Source organism: Anguilla anguilla, chromosome 15 (assembly GCF_013347855.1).
Source record: "Anguilla anguilla isolate fAngAng1 chromosome 15, fAngAng1.pri, whole genome shotgun sequence".
NCBI lineage: Eukaryota > Metazoa > Chordata > Actinopteri > Anguilliformes > Anguillidae > Anguilla > Anguilla anguilla.
In genome coordinates this window covers 34966310-34986670 of record NC_049215.1, presented here as the reverse complement: position 1 = coordinate 34986670, position 20361 = coordinate 34966310, and the positions used below count along the sequence as shown (strand labels likewise).

Sequence of the window (20361 nt, the reverse complement as noted above, 5' to 3'; positions counted from 1 at the left end):
GCTCGCCGGACTGGCGTAGAGTTAGGATCCACTCCCTGACACACTTTCTCACCGAGCGGACGCTCTTAAAATACGAAGCAGCGCTAGTGCTGATTGAAAAGCCTCTTCAAGGCATCACCATAGCCACAATAATAAGAGTGGCCAAATAAAGCCCCAGTACGGTGGTATTTCCAGCATGCAACGCAGACAGGAAATGCATTATTATCACTCAAAAGATCAAGAGAAAAGCAGCACATCAGGTTCACACTGTGCAACTGCGGGAAAAACCACTGAGGAATCACATTATCCTGAATAAAACTTTTATTTTCAAACGGACTATTTTACTGCGTGCAACTGACACAAAGATGTGTGTTACATTGCCTGTGCACTGCATTACCGGTGTATAGACTGTGCGGTACATTGCCTGTGTATTGACTGTGCGGTACATTACCTGTGTATTGACTGTGCGGTACATTGCCTGTGTATTGGCTGTGTGGTACATTGCCTGTGTATGGGCTGTGTGGTACATTGCCTGTGTATAGACTGTGTGGTACATTGCCTGTGTATAGACTGTGTGGTACATTGCCTGTGTATAGACTGTGCGGTACATTGCCTGTGTATTGACTGTGCGGTACATTGCCTGTGTATTGGCTGTGTGGTACATTGCCTGTGTATTGGCTGTGTGGTGCATTGCCTGTGTATAGACTGTGCGGTACATTGCCTGTGTATAGACTGTGTGGTACGTTGCCTGTGTATTAACTGTGCGGTACATTGCCTGTGTATTGGCTGTGTGGTAAATTGCCTGTGTATTGACTGTGCAGTGCATTGCCTGTGTATTGACTGTGCGGTACATTGCCTGTGTATTGACTGTGCGGTACATTGCCTGTGTATCGACTGTGTGGTACGTTGCCTGTGTATTAACTGTGCGGTACATTGCCTGTGTATTGGCTGTGTGGTAAATTGCCTGTGTATTGACTGTGCAGTGCATTGCCTGTGTATTGACTGTGCGGTACATTGCCTGTGTATTGACTGTGCGGTACATTGCCTGTGTATCGACTGTGTGGTACGTTGCCTGTGTATTGGCTATGCAGTGCATTGCCTGTGTATTGACTGTGCGGTACGTTGCCTGTGTATAGACTGTGTGGTACGTAGCCTGTGTATAGACTGTGTGGCACAGTGCCTGTGTATAGACTGTGTGGTACGTAGCCTGTGTATAGACTGTGCGGTACATTGCCTGTGTATAGACTGTGTGGTACGTAGCCTGTGTATAGACTGTGCGGTACATTGCCTGTGTATTGGCTGTGCAGTATGTTGCCTGTGTATAGACTGTGTGGTACATTGCCTGTGTATAGACTGTGTAGTACGTTGCCTGTGTATTGGCTGTGTGGTACAGTGCCTCTGTATTCCTTGCTTTCAGGTGGCATTATTAGCCCTATGTGCACCATGGTCAGGACCAATTATGGTACACGGCTTCTTTAAGTTCAACCCCAGCGAGGGCGATCGATCTTATAATGTCAGCATGTTGCACTGTCAGTTCGGAACGTAAAGAAGTGCCCACGAAAGAAGAAATCCTCGAGGAAAAGCTGTCTGTCTGCCGCGCGTTCGCAGAAAACTCATCAATACTCACAGACCACATCATTAATATTTCATTTCAGATTGAGGATTTTCACACAGATAATAATCGCTGACAGATCCGAGAGCACAGCACAGCCCACATACGCACCGATGGCAATCGGCTAGCTGTTAGCGTGCTTGCACATAGGGCTAGCTGGCTAGCAGGAATACCAGTGATCCTTGTTCCTCAGTTCACCACAGCCAGATAACTTCCTAGTTTTCTTATAAAGCAGAAAGAATATAGCAAGCAAGTAGATAAACAATGTCAGTAGCCTGTTAAGCTTTGCCAATTCTGAAATCTTGACATTCTAACATTATAAAATCAGGAGATATAACATGAATCCACATGCACGCTTCTTAGCTTGCAAGCTAGCTTTCACAGCTAAAGCTACAGTACCGAGCCTAGAGAGTACTAGAGTCTAGAGTCTAGAGTCTAGAGCCAGAAAGTCATGTGGGCGAATTCTATGAGTGCAGGAAAAAGAAGATCCAGCTGGTGCATTGTTGATTTACAATATGAGACGACCCAGGAAGACAGGATAGTATGACTGCTAGACAATATAAAGGGTCATCCAGGCATAGACTGAGAAGTGCTACAATGCTCCTGCTGCCTCTCTGTGCTGCTGTTAGAGCCGGTTTGGCGGTAGAGGTATCAGAGCTGAGAGACAGTACTGCAACAGGGCCGCCAGACTCTCTCTGCAGGACGCGTGACATCAACGCCAAACCCGCCACTCTCCAGTCCCATTCTCAAATACACGCACGCATGCACAGAGACATGCACGCACGTACACACACACTGATATGGGCATACACACGCACACGCATGAACGTGAAGAGACACAGAAATACACGCGCACACACGCGCACACACGCGCAGGCGCACACGCACACACACTCACACGCAGGCGCACGCACACACACACACACACTCACACGCAGGCGCGCACACACACGCAGGCGCACGCACGCGCACACACACACACACACACAGACACACACACACAGGCACTCACACACACACACGCAGGCGCGCACACGCACACACACTCACACGCAGGCGCACACGCGCGCACAAACACACACACACACACACGGAAGGGCTCTGAGTCTGTGATACGTGCTGAGGTGTGTGTGTGCTCCAGCAGAGCAGAGTGGAACTAGAGCAGAGCGGTGGTCAGACGGTAGTGGAGAGGCAGGCAGTCAGAGCAGCCTGGATTTATTACATCACAGAGGCCAGCACAGCACTGCGGTGCCACCGAGCACTCAACCCAGCACTGCTGTTCCCTCCCTGTTTATCAACCCAGCAGTGCTGTTCCCTCCCTGTTTATAAACCCAGCAGTGCTCTTCCCTCCCTGTTTATAAACCCAGCAGTGCTGTTCCCTCCCGTTTATAAACCCAGCAGTGCTGTTCCCTCCCCCATTTACAAACCCAGCAGTGCTGTTCTCTCCCTGTTTATAAACCCAGCAGTGCTGTTCCCTCCCTGTTTATAAACCCAGCAGTGCTGTTCCCTCCCCCCATTTACAAACCCAGCAGTGCTGTTCCCTTCCTGTTTATAAACCCAGCAGTGCTGTTCCCTCCCTGTTTATAAACCCAGCAGTGCTGTTCCCTCCCTGTTTATAAACCCAGCAGTGCTGTTCCCTGAGCTGCTTGCTGAGAGCCCGGCTGCAGGTGTCTTACGAGCGGATCAGAAAGCGGGCCGGAGCTCTGTGGGGTTCAGGATCTTCCCGCCGGCTTCGGGGAGCCTCCCTCACGGGGGGGCCCCACGGCCTGGGGGCCAGCTGACAGGCCCTTCCACGGGGCGATGTGATTGGATGGGACAGCTTAGGGCTCTCGGGCGAACCGCGTGACACCGCGCGGAACCGGGGGGGAAAGCCGCGCGCGATCGCGGGGAGAGAAACCGCGGCCGACTCCGACGACGCCGCGAGGCCTGGAGAGCAGCGAGCGGCGGGAGAGACCGGCGCAGTAAAGAGCTAAATTTAGAGAAACGCACTCCGTCCGTCCCTCCGTCTGTTTATAGACCCCTGAAACATGCAGGAAAAACGCATCAGCACCAAGGACAGCTCCAGCCTCACGCAGAACTCAGACGGCTGACCTGGATTCCACCGTGCTGGACACAGGGTCCGATCCACACACTCACTTATCCACACCGCAGCGCCTCTTTAACACACGATTATTTCACACGGACAGTAATGTAATGTGTAATTTGTGTTCAACAGTGTTTGGCAGGCTTTGCTGCATCCTATTCTTAACAGCAATCTGGAAGAAGAGGAGGAACGAAACACAAAAAAATCAACTGAGCAGTTAACTAAGGATGTGCAGACAGACAGGCAAAATGCCTGTACGGTATAACATAAATAGAGCAAGTGGCCTGAACCTGAGCCTATAAAGATGGCGGCCTGTGGTGATCCTGAACCTGAGCCTATAAAGATGGTGGCCTGTGGTGATCCTGAACCTGAGCCTATAAAGATGGCGGCCTGTGGTGATCCTGAACCTGAGCCTATAAAGATGGCGGCCTGTGGTGTCGAGGTCTGCTGCCAGCCCTTGATCCGGCAAGCAGAGAGTTCAGCGGGGCAGACAGTCTGAAAGCAGGAAACTGAGCCCTTTACACCGTCCCCCTGCGTCTCGCTGATATGAAGCAATATGCCAAGAGTTATCCTCAGCGGTTCATGTCATCCGTAAACGACAAGATTTATGGGCCTAATTTAGTTTTCCTCGGTGCCAGACCGGCTCAGGCCAAGCACAAGCCCCTCCTGCTCTTTCACAAGTACAGTTTGGAACATAAAAAAAAAATGTGTGTGTGGTAAATCTGACCAGCTAAATATGTATTTATTCATTTCAGCTCTAGACACATTGTCATATTTGTTGACGCACCACAGTCCACCCCCCCAATATCAGCCCCCCCCCCCCCCCCTCAATTCAGCGACAGTGGCTCTGTTATTTGCACATTTTCAGATAAAGAGGTAAATACTTCCAACCACTTCAACGGTGACCTTTTAATTTGCATGCTTTTACAACTGTGCTGCGGTGACTTTTATATGTCTAAAGTGGGTTCTTCAGGCAAGTCAACAGCTTTGTAAACAGCTATTTGAGTCATGCACCATTAAAAATTAATCTTTGCTTGGCTTTAAAAGCCGCAGCCACCTCACCCATGATTAATTGCCAACACTTAACAATTCATTTGGGCGTTTTAATTGCATTTGGCCCTTAATGCTATCTTTTTCGTACCGTAACAATTCAAATAATGCCCACACTTTACATATTTTCACGGATTACGCAGATAAACGCTCGTAAGGACGCGATTTCCACGGGGAGCAGGCAGGATGTGTTTTGCCGGAATAATCTGTTATGCCTCCGATTTCAAAACGCGGTTTAATGCTTTGTGCTGGCATTGCTGAGCAGGGCAGGCAGAACAGGAGACTGCTTTGGTAACGGGAGCGTAGACAGGAGCTGAGGTGAGCTCTCGGTCAGGCCCTTGCAGAAGATTAGGGTGATGGAAGTGGGGACTGTGTGTTTTTTCCTAGGGTGAGCCATCCCTGCTCACCAAGGTATACCCAAACTACCTGTCCTCAACCTGCTCTCTGTGCAATACCTAATCTACCTGCACTCTGTGCACTACCTAATCTACCTGCTCTGCCTGTTCTCCATGCAGTAGCTAATTTACCTGCATTCCACCTGCTGAGCGTGTTCTCTACCTGCTCCCAAGCTCTGTGCAGAGAGCCGATTGGCTGCAGAGAGGCTCAAAGAACTCAGAGGATACAGCAGCAGAAGAGCGTGTCGGGTGAGAAAGCGACAGAGACCGAGCATAACGCGTCACGCGATGAAGGACACGCCCACAATGGGGGAAAACAGCCTATCGCACTCCATAGAGTCATTACTAGCAGCCGGTGGATTTACAAGACTGTGAAAATGGGCGAAAAGGTGTTGTGCGGTGGCCTGTACAGACAACAAGGCTGAGAACCCAGATCAGGAGTTTTATGTGCTCCCGTGCAAAAGGAACAAGCCAACCAGGGGGGAGAAAGTGGACTCAGGCCATTAGACATGAGGAGAAAGACGGAAAATTGTGGGACCTCGACTCAAGGCACGTTTGAAATTTGTAGCAAGTCAGCCGGTAAGTACTTATAAATTTCATTAGCTGTGAGAGGCTGTAGGAGGCAGCACTGCCCAGCCTGGGTGACATCACAAAGACAGCAGGAAACCTGCCTCAGCCGCCGCCGCCGCCGCCGCCTACTGAAACAGGAACAGGAAACGCATCACAAAGCGGCGTGGCAGCACCAATCGGTGCCTCTCAACCAACACCCAGCAGCAGACAGCGTGGATCGGCCATCAAAGCAGGTCCACAGGTGAGCAAGAGGGTTAAACAAGCTCTCCGCCTCTGTCTGTAAGGTGCTCCAGCAGGCCTCTCTCACTGAGAGAACTCAACAGCCAAAGTAGAATGCAGAAAAATGCTTATACCAACGGAGCAGAGAGTCAAATCAGGATTAACAGTGTCCAAAGATTAAAGCAATCATGGAACACGCTATTTGAAATGATGTTAAGATATAATACGGAAAGTAATATTGCTAAATAATCTCGATACGAAGAATGAATTACAATTACTTGCACACTGTATTTAAGTTGATTACAGGGGAATGATTTGATTATGAGACGGACTGAAATTAAAGGCCTTATGGTCCCTCTGCAGGTAGTATTAAGTTAACCAGGTGAAGGCAGCGCAAATGTATTTTTATGACTTTAAAAAAAAAAAAAAAAAAAAAAAAAAAAATGATTTTTTTTGCCCACGAATGGACATCGAATTTCAGGTGCTGAGCTGGCACGTTTGAGCCTGATCTAACGGGACAGGAAGCGGTGAGACGGAACGCTGGCGCACACACACACACACACACACACACACACTCGCGCACGCACACACCCCCCCCCCACCCCCTCGACGCCAGGACTTCCTGTGAACCTGGGGGGCTCTCACTCGCTGGGCCAGTTCCTCTCGCAACTCCTGCAGGGAGCCGGACACACAGCGAGCTGAAGAGATAAACGCAGAACCCCCCCCCCCCATTTCAGAGCGCGCTGCCAGAAGCACAGCGGGGCGAGCGCAGACCAGGTTAATGTGACTCCGGTGTTTCACCGCGCTGCAGTAAATCCACAGAGGGACTCTCCTACAGCGACACGGTTAATCATTCAGTGTTTGATTCAGGTTTAATTCAGGTTAATCGCCACGGTGAAATCATTCTGCTTCTTTAAATAATACTTTATCACTGTTTATACTGCGCACTGTTTATACATGTCTGGCACGGGCCTGGCCAGGCAGCGTGCTGAAGACAAAGGCTGGAAGAGCTGCTCTATCAGACACAGCAGAGCAAATACAGCTGTATCCACTATCTACTCATACACACACTACTCACACACACACACTCACACACTACACACACACTACACACACACTACACACACACACACACACACACACACACACACACACACACACACACACACACCACACACACACTACACACACACACACACATTCACACACACACACACACACACACACACACACACACACACACTACACACACACACACACATTCACACACACACACACACACACACACACACACTACACACACACACACACACACACACACTACACACACACACACACTACACACACACACTACACACACACACACACACTACACACACACACACACACACACACACACATACACACACTACACACACACACACACACACACACTCACTCACACACACACACTACACACACGCACTACACACACATGCGCGCCACAAACACGCACACTACACACACACACACACACACACACACACACACACTACACACACACACACACACACACACTACACACACACATACACACACTACACACACACACACTCACACACACACACACACACACACTACACACACTACACACACACACACACACACACACACACTACACACACACACACACACACACACACACACACACGCACTACACACACACACACACACTCACACACACACACACTCACACACTACACACACTACACACACACACACACACACACGCACGCACATGCACTACACACTACACACACACACACACACACACACTCACACACTACACACACTACACACACACACACACACACATACACACACACACACTCACACACGCACTACACACACATGCGCGCCACAAACACGCACACTACACATAGACACAGACAGACGCGCACACACACACACACTACACAGACGGACACATACTACACACACACATACGCATGCACACACATTCACACACACACACACACACACACTCACAAACATGGACACGGCCACAAACACGGAAAAGCATGTAAGCACGCACACACACTCACACACACACCGTACACACACACACATGCACACACAGGAGTTAACTGAAAGAGGGATCTGTTGTCTTTGCTTTTATAGCATTCTCTACTTTCCACTTCCTCTCCCTTTCCTTAGATAGAATTTACACACGTTTGTATCGCTGTCCCCAAAAAGCACTCAAACCACAGACGAAACGCAAAGCCCAGTACACACATTGCATTATGGGAATACATATTAAATACTGCAAGACTTAGTTATGTTCAGAGATAGTTACATATGTTTGACTGACCATCAATTAATAAATATTGATAATGGCTAATAAAAATAATAATAATAATAATCACAATTGTATAGCACCTTTCTCAAACACACTTTCACTTGACCTTCTCCAAGGGGTTCTGCTGTGACATGGACACATGCTATTTTGAGCTGAAAACACGAGTTGCATTACAATGATTTACTGTCATATACTTCAACACACACAGACTGTGTGCTGTATACGCATTATGCAAGTTCTACAGCGGGGCGGTGGGGAGGAGGGGGGAGAAACCCACCAGACAAAACAGTTTGCATAACATTGGAAATCAATGATAGCAGGAACTAAGTTAAGGCACTGTGATGTTTGTCGTGCAATAAAATTACATAATGTTAATTTGGTGCTATAATTCCAAACACATTTACAACTGCGCCTACTTAACCTCCACTTATGCGTTTGTCTCTACTCATATTTCCACCGCACTAAAATATTTCTGTTGCGTAACCTGCAGCACAGAACATGGCTGAGGCTTTAGCCCGATATTTTATCTCAGAAGCTATTTGACTAGGGCGACCAGACGTCCTGTTCATCCCCGGGACGTCCCTGTATGTCACGGGGTCCCGACTTATTTCGGAGAAAATCTGGATTTGTCCTGTGTTCCAGCGGTACGGTACTTCAGTGCGTTTACTGGATGTAACTGTTATTATGGCCGGTTCTCATTGCACTACACACACTGTCCACCGGGGGAATCTGACCACCCTGCATCTGACCCGTCCGTTACAGGCTGGACCACACCTGGGTGGGGTCAGGAGCAGGAGGCACACCAGCGCGCACCTACATCAGGACCACCTGCAAGTGGGGAGAGAGTTCACCCCAACTTCCACCAATCAGGATCAAGACAGAGAGGTCAGAACAGAAGCCGTCACTGCCCACCTCCACCTGTCAGGTTGACCCTCCATCGCTACCTGCTGTAGCTGTGGAGTCCTCAGTGGGACTATAAGGAGGCTTCCATTTCCCAGTACAGATCAAATCAACACTGTGTGCAAAACGTTAACAGTTGGTCACTCTTACGAGCATAAAGTATAAAGATTCTTTGAAAGTATAAAAGATTAATTCATGGCATGCGATTTTTCACGGCCGCTAGTGATGTGAAGCAAACGCATTTCCCGCTGCGAAGCGTGATTTAGAACGCCGGGAACGCCTCGTGCTAAACCCTTACCGCTAAAGTCACGGTGGCGCAAACACCTCAGCGCACATCCGCCAGCTAACCCGGGCACTGAGAGGCTGCGGGGGGGGGCGGGGGGGGGCAGCAGAGACACGCCGTCCCCAAACACAGCCCGTCTCACTCTGTCTGAGCACTTCCTGTAGCCCGGGCGTTAAAAATAACTCCCCGACGCGTTAATGTTTATCCACCGCGCCATCTGCTCCCGCAAGAGCACACATGGCACTGAAGGGGTTAAAAAGCTCATTTTTGCCGTTTCCTTGAGGAAGGTGAGTTCCCCAGCAGCTGCTGTGAGCAGGAGAGACAGCCCTGCTGCAGAAACATATCTTCACCGGACGTCATATCACAGAACAGTCGAAAAAAGGACACGGGACCTTCAGCTTTTCTGAATTCTCAGGTTTCTACAGGCACGGGTGCCTGCATCCACAGGTCACATGGTAATGTTTAAATGTTACAAAACTATTCCTAGATCAGGCGTTCAGGCCCTCAGTCCTGGATGCACAACCAGCACCATTAGACGTGCTGTGCTGTGCTGAAAATGTGAAAATGCTGGTCCCACTGCATGCAGATGAGGAAGAGATATCAGGCTCTTTGGTGGATGACCGATATACTGATTTGCAAACACAGCAAACACTTTCCGGACAGTAAAGGGTTAAAGTGGGCAGGTAGCCACGCCCCCCCTTCAGCAGGGGGCATTATGTAATGCTCTCTGCGCTGACTCCCCCACTTCCCCACCCGGGGGGGGTGGGAGTAATGGCAGAGATTTAAAAAGCACAGGGATATAAAAAGGTAGGGACAGAAATGTGAGTGTAAAATGTTTCCCAAAACGCACACAGAGGGAGGGAGGCCTGGCTGCCGTCCCGCGTGGAGCAGACCAAAACAGCACCGTCCCACACGTGGGGTGAGTCAGGGGAGAGAGAGGGAGAGAGAGAGAAAGGGGGGGAGGTGGGATATAGGGAGGAGAGAGGGGGAATATAGGGAGAAAGAGAGGAGAGAAAGAGAGGGACAGAGGGAGTGAGAGAGAGGGAGAGAGGACAGAGAGATAGACAGAGAGAGAGATAGAAAGAGACAGAGAGGGGGAATATAGGGAGGAGAGGGCCAGAACACATGACGGGTGGAGGGGGGGGGGGGTGAGAGGGGACGGGGAGGGGGGGGGGGTTGGGGAGTGAGAGGGGACAGAAACAGAATAGAGCAGGGTTGGGTAATTGCGGTCCCAGAGGGCCGGTGTGTGTGCAGCAGGTTTTTTGTTTCCACCAATTACCCCGGCTAAATGAGCTAACTGGCTGTTTACACCAGCCCTGGATCACTCTGAGATTAAATCACAGTAGAGCGGTTCACACAGGGACACAGGAACAGTGTTCGGCTGTCATTCATCCGCTTACCAAAGAAATGCAGTGAACGTGTCGGATGGCATAAGAGTTAAGAGGGCTAATTAAATAATTAACGGCAGAAGTTGGCAGGAAAACCAGAACCAGACATGACCCTCCGTTGCCAAACTCTGGAACAGAGGGATGAGGAGGTGAAGCGAGAGAGAGAGAGGAAGAGAGAGAACCACGAGAGAGAAGGTGAGGACATGGAGAGAAAGCAGAGAGGCAGGGCACAGAGAGGGCAGAAAGAGGAAGGGAGGAGAGAGCGAAGGGTGAAAGTGGCAGGACGGAGGAGGGGGGGGGCGAGAGAGGGGGTGTGAAGCGAGGGATGGGGGGACTGGAGAGAAAGGACAGAGGCTCGAGGGCAGGAGCGGTGGAACAGGCGGAGAGAGGGAGGAAAGGCAGGTGGCGGGGTTTTTGTTGACGGTAACAGGATACGCAGCACAGCGCCGTTGCCCGGTTACCGTCCGCTCGCACGCGCCTCGCGGCTAAATGGGTGGCGGCCTGGCCTCGCGACACCTCCGCTAACGCTAACGTCAGCCCGTCCCAACAGGCAGCTGCGCACAGGGAGCCTCGGCCGCTAGTCAAGGCCACGCTAACGTGCTAACGTGCTAGGAGAGTCAAACTCGCTCACGGACTCGCAAAGTAACAACCAACGTACACAAACAACAGTTTAAACAGCTAACAAACTGCAGAAAACATTCCCAGTTGCAAGATGGTATACTGTACATCACTTGAAACCTTTTGATCTAACCATTAATAGCATCTCTATAATTAATGTCTGTACGCCATGAGAATCAAATACTACCACACCCCATAATATAGAAATAGGCTTATACTCATTAAAAACTATATCCAAGATGGCAAGAGACAAAAACAAGGCTTCCCAGACAACAAGTCCATCTGCAGTACATGTATACCTTTGGGTGATGTCCAGCTGTACAAAAACTGATTCAACACACATATTTGAGATCTGTAATGTACTCAAATAAGACAATCTGCCACGCAAACAAAGAGTGGTGTACATAGAGCGGTCCACAGCAAGAGCACCGCCAGGGACCGCCCGGAGACCATCTCCGTCCCGTCTGGCAGGCTGTCAGGCCCGATCCCCTCTTCGGCATTAAGTGCGTCCTGGGAGAGAGAGAGCGAGCTCTTTCAGCCTGATGCGAGCGCATCCCTCCTGCTGCCAATCAATCGCTGTAACTGCACTCAGGAAAATAAAAGGATGGCACCTGTTTGGCGAGGTAATTAACGAGCAGGTCCACGTGCTTCCGCCCCGTGACGGACGGCGTCAGGGAGCAAAGCGATCAGCGGTGAATATAACCACGTTTTGTACCGAATGCTCTGAGCCGCACAAACAGCAGGCTGCTCTCAGCCCCGAAGGAAGAGCACTCATCGGTAAACCAGCACTCGCAGCAAAGAAGGAGACGGTCAACTCATATCACTGGATACTTCACAGCATGGCGCAAGGACTGAAGCGTCATTTTTACTTGTGTGTGTGCGTGGAAGGGTGGGGGTGTCTGTATGTTTCTGTGTGTGTGTGCGTGGTTCTGTGTGTGTGTGTGTGTGTGTGCGCACGCTGTGGGGGGGTTCTGTGTGTGTGTGTGTGTGTGTGTGTGTGTGCGCGCGGGTGCGTGGTTGTGTGTGTGCGTGTGTTTGTTTTTTGGTGTGTGTGTGCACAGGTGCGTGGTTGTGTGTGTGTGTGTATTTTTTGGTGTGTGTGTGTGTGTGTGTGTGTTTGTGTGTGTGCGCGCATTCCAGTGTGTGTGGTTACTCCTACCCAAAACATTGGGTTTACCTTTCAGCTAATGCTGAAGTCCTCCAGACCTCCAGACATCGTTATTTTTCCGGTAGAGATTTCCATATGACATTTGTCTGTAATTATATTAGACTGCGACCTGGAAACATTTGTGCGGAACAATCTCTCATAATGTTCACTCTACCCCATAATGATCTCTTTGTTGTTGCTCTAAATGCCTGGAGAGACAACAGGACTACGTCTAAATATGGCAATATGATTGAATCTGGAGCCGTTTATGGGATCGTTATTATTATTATTTTGGTTTTTGGCACAAAAAAAAGCAAACATTTCTGACAGCTCAAAAACAAAATCTGTCTTCAGGACCAGTGCTAATTGACAGTAAAAATAAACATAAAACGGTTTCCAGAACTGTAAACACAAGAACTAAAGAATGCAAAATTAAAGAGCCCACTATAATTATGGACGAATGCTGGGATATTTTCCAAAAATCCGCACTGAAACCAGCTCACCTCACCCTCAGTTAGATTTTCTTCCAAGAGGAACTCTTGGAATAAAAGATCATTTACATACTAACAGGAACTTAATTTTCCACTTACATACGAACAGGGACTTCATTCCCCACGGCCTCAGCCTTGTTTACAGGAGCTGAAATGCCATGTGTGACACGACAAAAACCACTCTGCAATCAACATCTGACAGGCTGATATACTGTAGTAAACAGTAATGTTCTGAGGCAATGCCAAGTTCTTTACAACATTCAAAGAGCCTTTCCCACAATTCTCGCCAACTGTACAGTTCAGTGTTTTAAACAAGTTACTGGGGAATAAAGTATTTTAAAAGTGGGTAAAAGGATGTATCTAGAAGAGATACATGTTATATAACAAGTAGAAACAATTTACTTCTGGGGGATTTTTTCTGTACTGAATGTCAGTTATAATTAGAAAGCTCAGCATATTTCATTTTAAGCGGTAAAACAAGACAGTAAATATACCAATATTTGTACTGACCAATCTTTGTTTATACATCAAAACAGAGAAAATTAGTGATATGACCGTAATTACGAAGCCACGTTAACCATATTACACTCAGGGTTACCAGAGTTCAAAGACCTAGGCCTACATCTGAAAACTACACTACGTATTAGAACAGAAGCTAGATTTGTTTGAAGCATAACACGCATTGAAGAATCAGAATTTTTAAATGCGTGTGAAAATTAATTATTCAGCACGGCAGCATCCTCAGTGACCTGGAGCACGCGTGTAAAAAACACGAAAAAACAAAAACTCTCTCAATCTGCGCAATAACCCTGGCCGATATCCCGCAGGTTACAGCACAGGCACGGATCACCGCATTAATACACAGAGTCTGAGGGTTATTAATGTAATATTTCGCGGGGGGGCATTCTGGTTCCTCTTGTCCCTGGATCAGGCGGACCCGTGTCCCCCGCGGCCCTGCAGGCACGGACAGGCCGGGCTCGGCTCGGCGGCGATGACATCACAGCACGCGCCGTCTCCGCGGCGATGCCCGTGAGCCGTACGGGTGACCCACACAAAGAGGGAGCGCGGATGATTTACCCACCGCCGCCCCCCCCCCATCCCCTCCAGACACGCAGACCCAGAGGGGGGGGGGGGTGTCTCAAGGACTCTGGTCTCCATTAATTCCCCAGGCTGAGTTTATGGTCAGTCAGCGAGCGAGTTTGAACTGGAGCAGCTCTCTGGTTCGACTCGTCGTGCCTGCGTGCGTGCGTGCGGGACAGCGTGAGTCTGGACTGGAGCGACTCTCTGGTTCGACTCGTCATGCCTGCGTGCGTGCGTGCGGGACAGCGTGAGTCTGAACTGGAGCGGCTCTCTGGTTCGACTCGTCGTGCCTGCGTGCGTGCGGGACAGCGTGAGTCTGAACTGGAGCGGCTCTCTGGTTCGACTCCTCATGCCTGCGTGCGTGCAGGACAGCGTGAGTCTGGACTGGAGCGGCTCTCTGGTTCGACTCGTCGTGCCTGCGTGCGTGCAGGACAGCGTGAGTCTGGACTGGAGCGGCTCTCTGGTTCGACTCCTCATGCCTGCGTGCGTGCGGGACAGCATGAGTCTGGACTGGAGCGGCTCTCTGGTTCGACTCCTCATGCCTGCGTGCGTGCGTGCGGGACAGCATGAGTCTGAACTGGAGCAGCTCTCTGGTTCGACTCCTCATGCCTGCGTGCGTGCGGGACAGCATGAGTCTGAACTGGAGCAGCTCTCTGGTTCGACTCCTCATGCCTGCGTGCGTGCGGGACAGCATGAGTCTGAACTGGAGCAGCTCTCTGGTTCGACTCGTCGTGCCTGCGTGCGTGCGGGACAGCGTGAGTCTGGACTGGAGCGGCTCTCTGGTTCGACTCCTCATGCCTGCGTGTGTGCGGGACAGCGTGAGTCTGAACTGGAGCGGCTCTCTGGTTCGACTCGTCGTGCCTGCGTGCGACCGGGACAGCGTGAGTCTGAACTGGAGCGGCTCTCTGGTTCGACTCCTCATGCCTGCGTGCGTGCGGGACAGCGTGAGTCTGGACTCGAGCGGCTCTCTATTTGGTGCCCGCGAGCCCGCTGGAAGGCTCCTGCATATTTAGGTCACCTCGCGGCAAGGCGCTGCTATCCCATTTAGAGCCCAGACAGGCCTGCTCTCCGGAACACCAGCAGCATCATATCACAGGCACACTGGATGTGACTCTGCACACACAAAGCTGGTCCTGCAAGCATGTACCACCTGCAATCTGCATAGTGCTACAAATGTACACAGCCCTTATTGTCCCATATTTTATAAAAAATATTGGAACCCCCGTCTCCTCTATGATTGCTTGAACACCAAATGTGAAATTTCACGCTACCACGCTCTGGTTCTGGATGAATCTGGTTCAAATTCAAAACACACGCAAAATAACCCACTGAGCAATAACCCACATACAGTACGGGTTTAGTGCATACACTGCGGGTTTAGGCAATGAACAGCGCTGGTATGTTTTCAGGGTAAAAGACAAGGGAAGTTGTGGGAAATCAGCTGGCAGGGAACTGGCCAGCAGCTGGGAAAAGAAGATGGTGGATTCTCAAATGGCCTCGCCTTGCTTTTAATAAAGCACAGCCAAGAGGATCCGACCACACCAGCGCAACTGCCCTATGGCTCAGAAAACGAGCACGTCCACACTTCTGAGCGATTTTCGTTTGCACCTCGTATCATAATAACCACCATAATAAGTTTTGATACAGAGCAGGCGCTGAGACATAGCAGGAGTCGGGCCAGCCAATGGTTGGCCAGCTTGAAACGAATACTTAATGAATCACAATAATGAAGCCTAATACTTGTAGTAGTCAAGTAATTTCCTTCAAATGGTGCCAAATTATATTCTGAGAAGAAAAGAAAAAAACTAAGAAAAAAAAAAGAAACCACAGTCCAGTTGGCATGAACAGTTTCAGTGCATAAAATGCAGATCTGATTTATTTTTATTTTATAGATTTTTGCATTTTCCTGCTGTTTACGCACGTGGGCCTTGGTGAGTGAGGGCCTTCACGCTGTCAGATAAACCCTCCAGCGCCAGCCGGTCTCCGTAACGCAGGAGCCGCGTGTGGAGACGCTCGGGGGAGAGAGTGCCGATCTCCCGGCCTCTCGTTCCGTACTCAGCGCGTTCTCAGAGCGAATCAGCCGGACGCGGCGGCTCCGCGGCGCAGCGAAGGATGATGGGAAGCGGCAGGGCGTGACCTCGGGCGTGACCTCACTCGGGCCCAGATGTGGGTCAGCGTCCTGTCATCTGCTCCTCAGCAGCCGCTGCTCCCCACGGGCACGTAGCTCTGCTCTGCACCCGTACCGCACCTGTACTGCACCTGTACTGCACCTGAGCCAGATCTGTACCGCACCTGAGCCGGATCTGCAACACACCTGTACCGGATCTGTACCGCACCTGTACCGGATCTGTACCGCACCTGAGCTGGATCTGTACAGCACCTGTACCGCACCCGTACCGCACCTGAGCCAGACTTGCACTGCACCTGAGCATGCATGCACGTGTGTGTGAGTGTGTGTGTGTGTGTGTGTCCATGTATGTGTGTGTGTGTGTCCATGCATGTGTGTGTGTGTGTGTGTGTGTGTGTGAGTGCATGCGAGTGTGTATGTGTGTGAGTGTGCGTGTGTGTGTGTGAGTGTGTGTGTGTGTGTGTGTGTGAGTGCATGCGAGTGTGTGTGAGTGTGTGTGTGTGTGTGTGTGTGAGTGTGTGTGTGTGTGTGTGTGTGTGTGTGAGTGTGTGTGTGTGTGTGTGAGTGTGTGAGTGTGTGTGTGTGTGAGTGTGTGAGTGTGAGTGTGTGTGTGTGTGGACGGAGTGTGGCACAGTGGGTAAGGAACTGCGCTTGTAACCAAAAGGTCGCAGGTTCGAATCCCGGGTAAGGACACTGCCGTTGTACCCTTGAGCAAGGTACTTAACCTGCATTGCTTCAGTATATATCCAGCTGTATAAATGGATACAATGTAAAGTGCTAAGTAAAAGTTGTGTAAGTCGCTCTGGATAAGAGCGTCTGCTAAATGCCTGTAATGTAATGTAATGTAATGTAATGTGTGAGTGTGAGTGTGAGTGTGAGTGTGAGTGTGAGTGTGAGTGTGAGTGTGAGAGTGTGTGAGTGTGTGAGTGTGAGTGTGAGTGTGAGAGTGTGTGAGTGTGAGTGTGAGAGTGTGTGAGTGTGAGTGTGAGTGTGAGTGTGTGTGTGTGTGAGTGTGTGTGTGAGAGTGTGTGAGTGTGTACTGCAGTCCTGATATCTGCAGCAGCTCCAGCTCTCTGCGTCTTCCTGGAGTTCTCCCACCCAACCCCCCACCAGCAGTGAGTGACAGCCATTAGCACCAATCAGCAACAAACCCCAGCTTGTCTTCCGCCAATCCCCTCGCTCCACTGCAGTGAGCCGACTTCATTAAGACACCCAGCCAAGATCAGCTGGGTTCTGATAATAAAAACCGCTCCTCTTACGTCCTCACCTATTTAATAAGCCAGCTCTGAATTACACAACGCAGACACTCCTGCCTCGCTGCCTTGCGATGTTCTGCGTGGGGTCTAAACCATTATAAATTTAACAGAATTTTAACTGCACCCCACATGAAGAAAGCAGCGCCTTCCCTCCGCACCAATCAGCCTGCCTTCCTCACCTTCCGTAAGTGCTGTTGCAGTATTATAAAGCGTAATTAATTTTTTATGCCTGTTTTTTTTTTTTTTTTTCCCTCCACCGCTGCCGCTCTGTGAGTTATTTTTAAGTATGCTTGGGGGGGCGAGGGGGGTGGAGTGGGGGGGGGGGGGGGGGGGGGGGGGGGCAGGGTAGTGCCACTGGGAAGTGTTCCTCGCTCACACTCTTGTTCCGAGCAAAATTCAGTAAAAAAAAAAAGAAAAAAAAAAAAGAAAAAAAAGAAAAACAGGAAGCACGTTTCCCAGACGGCAGTTGGGCGCTGACACAGCAAACACGCAGCATATGCGGCCGATCCGACACCGTAAACAGAATCTCCATCGCCATCGCGCCGCCTTATCAGTCATTTCTCCTTCCACAGCTCGCGCGTTAGTCACAGCCCCTGGCGAGACGCGGAGAGCAGGGGAACGAAGCCGCCGCCCTCTGCGCTCGGGATCGCGACGCCGCAGACGTGCGTGAGCGTCTCCGTCTTCAAGACGCGAGGAAATCATTTCGCTCCGCGTTCTGATCCTGCTGACGGCAGCAGTCCAGGAAAAACAGTGCGGGAACGTTATTAAAACGAGAATTCCCCAGAATTCCCCTCACGGGTAGGGATGAGAAGCGTAGAGACTGTGCAGGACAGGCAGGGCTCCACAAACTAGATCTTAAGTCTCAGGACTACAGAAGGGGTTCTGAAATATTTTCCACGAGATGTGATATTTTCACCTGCAATGAAACACAGCTGGCATCAGCTAAAAAAACACCGATGCATAATGCAGTGACACACGACATTAGCAACGTTTTTTCCTTTTTAAAAATTCAAAAACTGTCACTGCTCATATACAGTATGTACATCAATCAAATCAAGTCTATTTAATTTGCATAATGCCTTTTCCAGAGACCTGTCACACAGATGCTTTACTCAGAAACAGAAGGAAACCAGGCCTGAATGCCCAAAAAGCACGCAGTGGTCAGGGACACAAACCTGAAAGGCTTCCCAGCATTCCATTCCTCGCCCACACACACTGTGCCAGTCTACAGCTCACCCACACACACTGTGCCAGTCTATGACTTGCCCACACACACTGTGCCAGTCTACAGCATGCCCACACACACTGTGCCAGTCTACAGCATGCCCACACACACTGTGCCAGTCTACAGCATGCCCACACACACTGTGCCAGTCTACAGCTCGCCCACACACACTGTGCCAGTCTACAGCTCACCCACACACACTGTGCCAGTCTACAGCTCACCCACACACACTCTGCCAGTCTACAGCTCACCCACACACACTCTGCCAGTCTACAGCTCACCCACACACACTGCAGCTCACCCACACACACTGCAGCTCACCCACACACACTGCAGCTCACCCACACACACTGTGCCAGTCTACAGCTCGCCCACACACACTGTGCCAGTCTACAGCTCACCCACACACACTGTGCCAGTCTACAGCTCACCCACACACACTCTGCCAGTCTACAGCTCACCCACACACACTCTGCCAGTCTACAGCTCACCCACACACACTGCAGCTCACCCACACACACTCTGCCAGTCTACAGCTCACCCACACACACTCTGCCAGTCTACAGCTCACCCACACACACTCTGCCAGTCTACAGCTCACCCACACACACTGCAGCTCACCCACACACACTGTGCCAGTCTACAGCTCACCCACACACACTGTGCCAGTGTACAGCTCACTCACACACACTGCAGCTCACCCACACACACTGTGCCAGTCTACAGCTCACCCACACACACTGTGCCAGTGTACAGCTCACTCACACACACTGTGCCAGTCCACAGCACAACCACACACACTGTGGCAGTCTAGGGGACACTGGGAATCTACTCAGGCGTAAGACTGAGGAAAGAAGTCTAGGAAGGAGAACCAATGAGCATTCAAATGAGAGGGTGAGAAAATGAGACAGCCAGGGAGGGGAAGAGAAAGAGAGGGAGAGAGGGACAGAGGGAGGGAGGGAGGAGAGGGAGAGAGAGAGGGAGGGAGACAAAGGGAGGGAGAGGCAGAGATTGGAGATTTGTTTTGTATATACATGTATAAATTGATTTCATACCTTTCATTTGTGATAATTACTTTCTATTACGAGTTGTCATTTCAAATTTTACTGTTGATTTCTGCTTGTTATTAATTGTCCAAGCTTTGGCAAAATATTCAAGTATGGCATGCCAAAAAAAGCATTTAAAATTGAACTGAACTAAGACAGAGCGAGAGCGAATGAGAAAGCAAACTAGAGAGAGAGGAGAAAGAGAGAGAAAAGAGAATGAGTGAGAAAGAGTGACAGAGAGAGGAGGAGACAGGCGCTTGACCTGTTACACAGGTACATTACTCTGTACGTACAGTTTCAGTGAACCTCCTCCTGTTCAGAAGGGCAAGCTGTACAAATGCACTTAATCAACTAAACACATTGAGCAGCATATGAAGCCTACAGATGGGGAAAAAAAAACTCTGATGTCAATATTGCTGAACTTTAAGTTTCATTGGAGGAGCCTTTTAGACCTATCATTTTAAAGGAAACGTAAACTGCTTAACAGAAAGATGTAAGGTAAACCTTACCGTTTAATGTTAGGGCACACAGACACAGCAGGGCACAGGAGATG

The 20361-nt window shown here is 50.1% G+C and overlaps 1 protein-coding gene across 3 annotated transcripts in view; it reads right to left on the bottom strand.

Annotated features, from left to right (window-relative positions):
• fgf14 (fibroblast growth factor 14) overlaps positions 1-20361 on the bottom strand; it is a 182646-nt gene that overhangs the window by 91748 nt on the left and 70537 nt on the right. The gene's annotated exons all lie outside the window — the stretch shown is intronic.